Raw genomic sequence first — 9,637 nt, forward strand, 5'->3', positions numbered from 1 at the left:
CTGGAGACATTCCAACCCCACCTGGATGTGTTCCAGTGTCACCTCCCTAGGTGCCTGTACCTTTGCCTTGGCAGAGGGCTTGCACTGGATGATCTCCAGGGGTCTCTTCCAGCTCTCACTGTTCTGTGAATGCATATTTCAATATACTGCACAGAAGTTTGCTGCTCAGCAGACATTACCGAGGATTTTCTAAGTTTAGTTTTCCAATTTCTATTTAGCATAATCTGTAGATGTGTTAGAGTTCATGCTTGTGATATGTAACCTACAATGAAAGAAACAACCCCTCTGGTTTGAAAGGACAGGGGAGGTGACAGCACATGCATGCCAGAGGGAGATGATTAGCCAGAGGAATTGTAAGCACCCGGGGCCAGTTGTCTCTTCTTGAGGAGCCAGTGGCCAAGAGGAGTCAACACTCAGGTTGTCCTAGGGAAGAAAGGTAAGATAGCTTTGGCTTTTGTTTGGTTTACTGGTTTGTTTCCTTAACAAGATGAGAACAGAAGTCAACTTTGAGCCATGAACTTAAAAAAAAAAAAAAAAAGAAGGAAGATTTTGTATTGTTTTTCACTCTCAGGCAGAAAGGAAATTTCTTAGGTTTTGCTGATATTTTTGTTAGTGGAAAGTCTAGATGTGGAAGTTCAGGCTAACCTAGGGAAGGGGCAAGATAGTACAAGACAACCTTGCTGCTCTTATTGTTATAGGCTCTTGAGATTGAGGATCTAAATTCTGATGCTATGACAGTATTTATAAAAATATTCAGTATTTTCCATCAATCTGACACATGGGGCTATGGAGATAAAGGTGACATAGGAGGGTGTGCCCTCAAGCCATAGGCTGAAGTTTCTCTTTTTCCTTCACCAACAATACAATGGGGAAGGTGAGTAAAGCTGAGGCTGTGATTCTGCAGTTTCTCTGCACTGAGACAAGCACAGGCTGCTGCCAAAGACACAGAGCAGCACATTTTGACAACAGGCTGCCCTTATATTTAGAGACATGGAATTACAGAATAACCTGCGCTGGAAGGGACCCACAATAATCAGCAAAGTCCATCTCCTGGCCCTGCACAGGACACCTCAAGAATTCCACCCTGTGCCTGAGAGTGTTGCCCAAATGCTCCTTGAACTCTGTCAGGTTGGTGCTGTGACCACTTCCCTGGGAAGCCTGTTCCTATGTCCCAGCATGAAGAACCTTTTCCTGATATCCAAACTAAACCTTCCCAGACACAACTTCAGGCCATTCCCTCAGGCCCTGTCACTGTTACCACAGAGAAGAGATCAGTCCCTGCCCCTCCTCTTCCCCTCGTGAGGAAATTGCAGACTGCAATGAGGTCTCCCCCCATAATTAATTCTGTTAGTTTAGGCTTAGTTATTGATAGGAAACGGGGTGTTACTCTGGCTTGCACATCATACACAGAAAAACCCACAAAGGTAACATATAACTCCCTAAGTACGTAGGTTAAATTCTTCTTCTAGGTTAAAGTTTTTCAAAAGGCATAGGGTGTTTGAGGCAATCTTATCTTACCTGCTACACCCAATTTTTGCATAAATTTGAAGATGAACATCAGCCATCATAACACCAGAGAGGGTGTTTTGGAGAGCACTGAGTGCCTGGACATGGTGGTGGTGCTACCACAATTCCTGCTGTGCTTAGGCAGTGGGACCCAGTCAAGTGACAAGTTCCAGCTTTTCTCCTTTTCTTAATATGAATGCTCTGTCTGCAGGAAATAGAGATCAAGAACTTCAGCTCTGATTACTGCTGATGGTTCTAAATCTTCCTGTCACGGTGCTAGCTCCAAATGTCACATCTTCATGAGCACGATGCTGCCAGATGCACAGACTTCAGGAGAGGTACAGAAACTAATTATTCTATAATTATCAGAGGAGAGGTACAAATCCAGAGAAACTATCCAAAATCATTCCAGAATGCTTTTATGTACTGCCTTGCATGAGTTTTTTGTTCACTTGTATATAATTCAGTAAATTTAAATCAAACCAATGAAAGTATTTGTTCTTCTGATCTATGCTTGCAGTTTCTTTTCTTTCTCGGAACACAGTCACTTTCAGAAAGTTTCAGATAACCAGTTTCCTTCTAATCACCTACACACCCTGCATCTGCCCTTCCAGTCTGCATGTTGATGGCCAGAGCTCTCTGATGGTAGTCACTTGACCAGCTTCTTCAGGCAATGCCTGAAGCGATGTCTCCAGTTGATGTCCTTTTTGGAAACAGCCTCTCAAGATACAAAACATCCAGAGACTGCAAAGGACAGATATGCACCCTATTGCTAGCTATTCAAAACTTTTTCCATCTCTAAAACAGAATAAAATTGTTTTGACCCCCTTTAAAGATTTTCTTTAGTGATGATGCCTGAAGGGGCACTGATAGCAGGCCACGTCCCATGGTAGTGCCCACCTCACTGATCTCTGCTGCCTCTTGTTCTCACCCTCTGTTCATTTGTGTTTTATAAAAGATGTGAAGCAGAAATTAAATGTGTGCAGAACCCAGCAGAGTACAGCTTTGATCTCTGACTGGCTCTTATTATCTCATCAATAGTAATATGGAGTTCTTGGAGCACAGTTTTTTGTTCAATACTGTCCACAGGGAGAATTAGCACACAATTTCTCCAGTGTCTGAAGAAAGATGATGTTCAGTTGGTGCACAGATAGCATGCCTCTCTTCTTCCTGCCTACCTACTCCCATGAAACATGCAGAAAGATAACATACAAGAGACCCTTTGTGTGAATTGCAGCTGGCCAGTGGTTCAGAATAATGAAGGCTGGAACTGAGAAATACCAGAGTAATGACTTATGTTTTACTTCCTGATCTTCTAAGCTAAAAATGGGCTGCGTTATTTCCAGTTAAGGAAAAAAAAAAACTGGGATGATGCCATTGCAAGTGGTGTGCAAATTGTAAAACAGGCCACAGAGCAAAAGGCTGCCTTACTAGGCTCTAGACAGTAATACATCATTCTGCTCACAGAGAGCAATGTAGAAAAGCAAACGTGTACAAAACCTGCTATTCCTTAAGTGTGAATTCAAAATATTTTTACTTTGCTCCTTCATGTTAAGTCAGATCCGTGTTCCTGGAATTACAGTGCTTCATATGAAATCTGAAAGTATCTGTAGCCGAGACTGTGAAGAGGATACCCCAAATAACCATCATGAAAACTTACTTCAGTCTATAATAAATCACTCTCATCCTTCTGAGCTTTCTTGGGAGAAAAATCTAGAGAATGTAAAAGGGGATCTTGCTGACTCCACTTTTTCCCCAGTTTCTCAGAAATAGTTCCATTAGAAGGTAATCTACATTTAGAGGATGCTGAAGGATTTGTTTTTCCTCCATGAGAACGTGCTTCAGGTTTCACATGCAGAAAAATCGAGAGGTCACTCTGGCTCATAGTCTGCAGTGCTAATCGAGCAAATGCTGGGGAAATAAGCCAGTGTTTTGTAATTTCTGGCTGTTTAACTGCCAAGGGAATAATCATTCACGTAAGTAATAATAGAATCTTTTTATCTTTCTTAGACAGATTTGGGTTTGGTAGAGACTACACAGGAAACATCTGAGCACAACCTTTCCTTGAGAGTGTGACAGCCATTGATGTACATGTTCTGTGCCATGGGTGGGAGAAAATTCCTCATCACCACTGCAGCACGTCCATGGATAGAGCAGCTGCATCTCTTGTCCCTCTATAGCACTTGTACTTTGTGCAACAACAGCAGCCAGCAGCACTGTAACATAAATGTGTCCAAAATCATACTTCAATTTAATTACCTATAAAACTGTATTCTATAAAGGAGGAGGAAGAAAAGGCCATTACTTTCCTTAAATAGATTGAATTTCAGTAATAATCCTGAAAATTCCTTTACCTTTGATTTAACAAATGCAGGAAGGGCCCGGGCAGTCACTAAATCAGCTGTGCACTGGTAGAAGGAACTTGGTACAGCAGCAGAGATTCAGTGCTCTAATTAAAGAGTCTCAGGCTATTGGAATTTTCCATTATAAGAACAGAATGTTTGTCTGCCTCACAATTATGATGCTATCTTGACTTGTCTTATATATCACAGACATTTAGAAATTAATTTGGGGGCGGAATTTAGAATGTGTTCTTTACAGCACTCTCTTTTAGGAAGGTTGCAAAATATGTGTTGTCCATTTAAAGGTCCTAAAATTTGTTTCCAGTGCTTCTATATTGCATTCTGATACTGGACCTTTTCTTTTTATTATTCTCCCATCAGGAAAAAAAAAAAGAAAAAAATCTCAGTTTCTCATCTTCTTAGTGGTGCAATTCTTTAGGAGCTTTTAAAACTTTTCTTATGCCAGAAATTCTTCCAATTTTCTGGGTGTGCAGGGCATTGTATCACTGCCTGTAATTCTTCTGAGCAACCTATTCCAGGTTAGTTTCCATTTCAAAAGAACCTGCTCCATTTGAAAGCACAGTTTCTTTTGCTCCTTTCTAAATACTTCATGGAGGTCATGCTTCTAAATTATGCAGGGAAGACTCCACAAAAAAAAAAAAAGAAGAAAAAAACTCGATTCTATCAGCAATCAAAGCCATAGAAATGGCATTGTCTACTAAGTGGTATCTGGGCATGTTCCTATTTAATATAAAGGTAAGAAGGTAATGCAGTCCCAAGTATTTAGGAAGTCCTATGGAGAACAACAGCAGAACTGAAGAATTGGGAAGATATTTGATGATTGTGTTTTCAGCTGCAATCACAGCACAAAACTCTCTTGCTGTATATCTTCCTTTCAACCTCTATTATAGATATATAGATATAGTGTGCACATATATAGACATATGCAGGCTAGGCTGTAATTGGTGATTGGCAATAATGAACAGTGTGCATGTCGAAACAAACTCTGAAAACAAACACTCCTGAAGCACTCACTGCTTTTTGTGAGCCTTTATTTCACAGTTCACTTCAGCTGGAATCACCACTTCCATATCTCCCGTGTGGCTGTCAGAGAATGAGGCAGTACCTGAATGGCAGCACTTGGCCATGGTCCTGTGCTCACAGGATGTGTGCACATTCCAGTCCCACCCCACCTTGGATCAACACAGAGGATGTGCAGTTATACCTCGGTTCCTGGTGCAGGACTTGTGGCAAGGTTATGATTTGAGAATAAATCTGCTAATGCTTTCAGTCTGAAATAACTTTGTCTGCTTTTGTAACTTCACAAGGAAATAGTAGCTATCTCCTTATTAAACGTGAATATTTAATATTCATGTTAATATTTCCCTGCATTTTTTTTTCTTTTTTGTTAAATAGATGCAATTTCTTTTTTATCTGTTCTGAATTTTCTATTTGGAAGAAACAATTTCCACTTGCTGGCACTGAATTGTCATTGGGCTCATTATCTCCAATGAGATGAGCAGTGGCATGGAATTATTAAACTTACTTTCTGCTGGTAAGTGGGGAATATTTCCACCCTATTCCTTTTGATTTGACCTTTGGCTAAACATATTTCTCTTTGCTACATGGATGATATTTCTTCCTCTGGATGCAGTGTGTTGCTTTATCCAGGATGAGACTGTGATTTCTACAGCATCCTTTTCAAAACTGTGTTTGCAAGAAAGAAAATGTGATCTTTTATACTGCTGAATGATGACAAATTTTTTGTCTGCACAAATCCTTATTAGATGGCTCAAAATCTGATTTTTATACCTATGGGAATTAATTTCCATAATGAAATTTCATTATTAATATTTTAAATGAAGTTGTGTTTCTCTGTTTATATAATGTAGTGTTTTATCACATAAGAATCTAAATCAGAGCTTTCTGGTGTAACCCACTACGTAAGTATAACTCTTGGGAGATTTCACAAAGAATCAGGAGTTAATTTAAAATAAATGAAGGGGAATAATGCTTTTATTATAAGTTTTTCCTTTGTTAATAGTAAAAAACATCCAAGATCATAAAAAAGAAAAAAAAATCCAACAAACTCCCAAAGTGAAAAATAAAAAAGCTACTTATCAAAGTGAAAAGTGGCCTAGTTACAGTGTGGTATGGACTTGATTTACTGGAATCCACACAATGTCTGTGAGTAACTGTGAGAATTTTCCTAAAGAAATGTTTGCTTCTTTCATTTTTAGGTCATTTGGATGTTTACAAATATGGGCACCCTATAGACGAAAATGTGGGAAAAATGTTGCATGGGAACCAGCAGCACAGGCTTATTCACACCATCCTCACAACATTGCCCATCTGGATTTGATCAGAGGGCAAAACAATGGAAATGTTCCTTGTCCTGACAGAGGTAAGTTTCTGGGAACCTCTTGTCCTTCTCCCTGTCCAATTTTTGCAATTAGTTTTATATTATTAAAAACAGTCTTAGTATAGTAAGTCCCTAACTCTAGACAATAAAGTAATTTTCCTTTTCTTGATTTCTCACCTTTCTCCCCTCTCTCCCCTCTCTCACTCTATTTAATAATTTTTCATGTTTTCAGTGGAAAAACTTGCCTGTGAGGCACAACAGAACATGTGGGTTCGAGTCCCTTTGTGGCAGGGAAGGGAGCATCAAACAAGGGTCTCCTTCACTTTTTCTTTGCCTCTCTGTCCTGTTGGTCTCACCAGGCACCACGCAGGTGTCATCTTACAGTATCTGGTTTTCTCACCTACTGGGAAATCACTGTCAGATCACGAGCATAAATGTGGTGTTTAATCTCGAGAAAGTTCATTTTTGCAGCTAGACTTTGTTACTAAATTCTTTCCCTATTACTGCAGGTCAGAACAAATGTCCTCAAATTTCTCGAAAGTATCTTATACCTATACAATAATTAAGGGCTGGCTGTCTACCACTGAGGGGTTTAAGTGCATGGCCAACATGATCAATTGTGCCTTTGTGCAGTCAAAGCAAATAACTCCATCTAATTTTCAGACAAATAATGTGTAAATTTATGCCTGTTTTAAAATGAATTGGTTTATATTCAAATAAAAGCAGCAAATCTATTGCTTCTCTGGATCCAACATCATTTTCCCTCTTAGTACAAGATGAATGCAAAGAAGTGAATGTGAGCTGCTAATGCATCACTTAGTTTCCAGCAGTGCCTTAAATGATAAGGATTTAGTCTTGCAAGACACCATAAAGCTGAGTGAAAATTTTCAGTGAAAAAGGGGGAAAGAGAGGAAACTGAGACACAAATAATTCCTGTGTTTGTATAAATTCATAATGTGAGGATTCCTTTCAGGCACGAAGTTACCACACAGGAAATTTAGATGTGTCAGGGCCTCTTGAATACATTTAGAGACTCTTTTCCAAACCCAGGTAAGGAAAGGCAGACCTACTGGGGTAAGAGAATCCTGCTTTGAATAATACCTCAATAACTCTGCTTGCTGATGAGGTGTGCATTTATTGGCAATTATTGTTGCTGTGCTGCTTCTCCCCTTTCCCAACCTCCCCACACCAGATCTTCTTCCCATTTTTTCTTCAATTTAGTTCCCTTCTTTGTTAATCTTCTTCTAACACATAGGAGAATTAAACAAGGCTTTCCAGCCTGCTAGTAAGATCAAAATCTGTAAAATAAAATGGAAGATGGGAAAAAATCCTCTGAACAATGAAAAAAGAAAAATAATTTTGATTGAGATCACGTTAATGAGTCCTCAAATTACCACAGTAGTCTGGCCACAAAACTATTAAGTGTGGAGGTGGGGAATCCACCCTAGCATCTCTCATTTTATCAAAACACTGTCACTTTTAAGTGCTGCCATAAATTTACCCACCAGATTCATAAATTCAGACTTTGTGCCCAAGTCGAATTGCAGATCAGGAGGTGCTATGTCCACATAGGTTGTCATGGATTCACTTCAGAATAACTGATGTATGAAGGGTCCTTTGCCTCTTGTGTAAACCAAGCCCAAGATAATACTAAGAAAGCAGCAGTAAAAGAAAGCTGCTGCAGAATAACAGACTATCAGTGAGCCTGGATTTCGTGTTACCATTCAACTTTTTCTCTTTAATTCACTTTCTTTCGTGTGTCTGTGGTGATGTTTAGCTGGTAGATAGGAGGAGGTGTGTGGATATGAATAATTTGTGAAGTCCACTGGATCTGGGATGTGTTAGAAGCTCATGAGCTCTTCTGCCTGGAGCCCAAGAAAGGCTATTTGTAGCACGTCAGGCAATATCAGGAAAAACATACAGTAAAAATTGATGTAAGTTATCCTGTTGTGATTTTTTTCTTCTTTTAATGAAAAGGTTTGAATTTAGAAAGAGGAAAGCTGTCCAGCAAAACTGATAAATTGATTCCTTCAAGTGTTTATGGTGCCTTCTGAGAGAAATGCATCCTGTTGATGTCTTTTTTGTAACTTACTGAGTCTCTACAGCACATGGAAAGACTGAGTTGTAGGAAGTCACCTTTGGCCACCTCTGAAGTGGAACTTCATTGGACTGCTCAGATAAGCTCTCTGTACTCCTTCCAGGCTATTTATCCTTGTTTCAACCATCAAACCTTTCTTTGCAATCCTACTATCACCAGCTATTATTTACAAGAGGATTTTAGAGGTTCTTTTTATTGTACTTTGGGAGGGATTTTTAAATTAAAATCACTCTAAATTGAGGATCAGTGAGCCTTGCTTCAATATAAAGGAAATTAGATAAAATTATAACGAAATTTACTTTAAAATAATATAGGCCTGAGAGAAAATGAGTTTGTTAATGGAAAATAAAATAAAAGGAAGGTCAAAAGGTCAGGAGATAAAAATATGAGAGAAAATAATAATACAAAGATCACAAAGCACAAAATTGACCTCTGACATCCAGTATTCAGAAATATACAGATTACCTTAATTTACTAAACACTTAAAAGGGATATAAATCCTCAGGTTTCAGAGTTAAGACAAATTTCAAATTAATGGAATGAAGAACAGCAACTTTCTCTATATAAAGCTATCATTTCTTCATTGTCCATAAGGTAATATCTTGGGATTTTTCTCCAGTGCTAACTTCTGTCAGGAGCAGGTTGCTGAGGCTGATTCTGGCTGGTGGGTCAAGTTATATTTCTGCAGTGCAAGTGACCACAAGGTGAAGTAGATATGGAGTGATTTCCCCCTTTGAGAATCTGGTTACAGCACCAGCATGTCTTTTAGGAAATCTTTGGATCCCAGCTGTCCTCCTAAGATGCCCTAGTTCAGCTGCTGGAAAGAAGGCACATCCCAGGTGACCCATTAGCAAAGAGAGCAGTTGGGAAGCACATGCAAAAGAAAATAGGATCCCACAGGCCTTTTTATGCTTTTTATGCTTTATTGTGCTTTCTGCAGGATTCTCATCAAGGGTAGTTTTGCTTTTAAGATGATTTCTTATTTCAATTCAGCCATCTTTGTGAGAATGCTAATAACCTTTCCAGAGCAAGAAAATGGGGTTTTTTAAGTTTTGGCCGCCAATCCAATTTTTTTTCCAGCTCCATTCCAACAAAGTCTTCTGAAGTCCCCAAGTACACAAACAAGATAGATTGTAGTAAACTCTCTAAGAGCAGATTCTCATTTGAGCAGAGTCACAAGCAATACATTTTTATCCCTATACAGCAGCAAAAGGCTCAGATGTGGTAATTTTCACCTCCTCTACTTCCTTTTCTCCTCCTTCCTTTGTATTCACCTCTATGTATTTACATCTAGAGATGCAGGGCTGTGTATCTGCATTCATAACCCAG

General features: G+C 39.2%; 1 long non-coding RNA gene across 1 annotated transcript; it reads left to right on the top strand.

Moving 5' to 3' along the window:
• The first annotated feature begins 2,598 nt into the window (after window positions 1-2,598).
• Window positions 2,599-6,877, top strand: LOC148224052 (uncharacterized). The gene is made up of 3 exons (XR_015803379.1): window positions 2,599-5,403; window positions 6,089-6,252; window positions 6,443-6,877. It is a non-coding gene; the product is annotated as an uncharacterized LOC148224052 (long non-coding RNA).
• The last annotated feature ends 2,760 nt before the right edge of the window (window positions 6,878-9,637 follow it).

This window comes from Sturnus vulgaris, chromosome 4, assembly GCF_052056855.1.
Source record: "Sturnus vulgaris isolate bStuVul1 chromosome 4, bStuVul1.hap1, whole genome shotgun sequence".
In the NCBI taxonomy this organism is placed as follows: Eukaryota; Metazoa; Chordata; class Aves; order Passeriformes; family Sturnidae; genus Sturnus; species Sturnus vulgaris.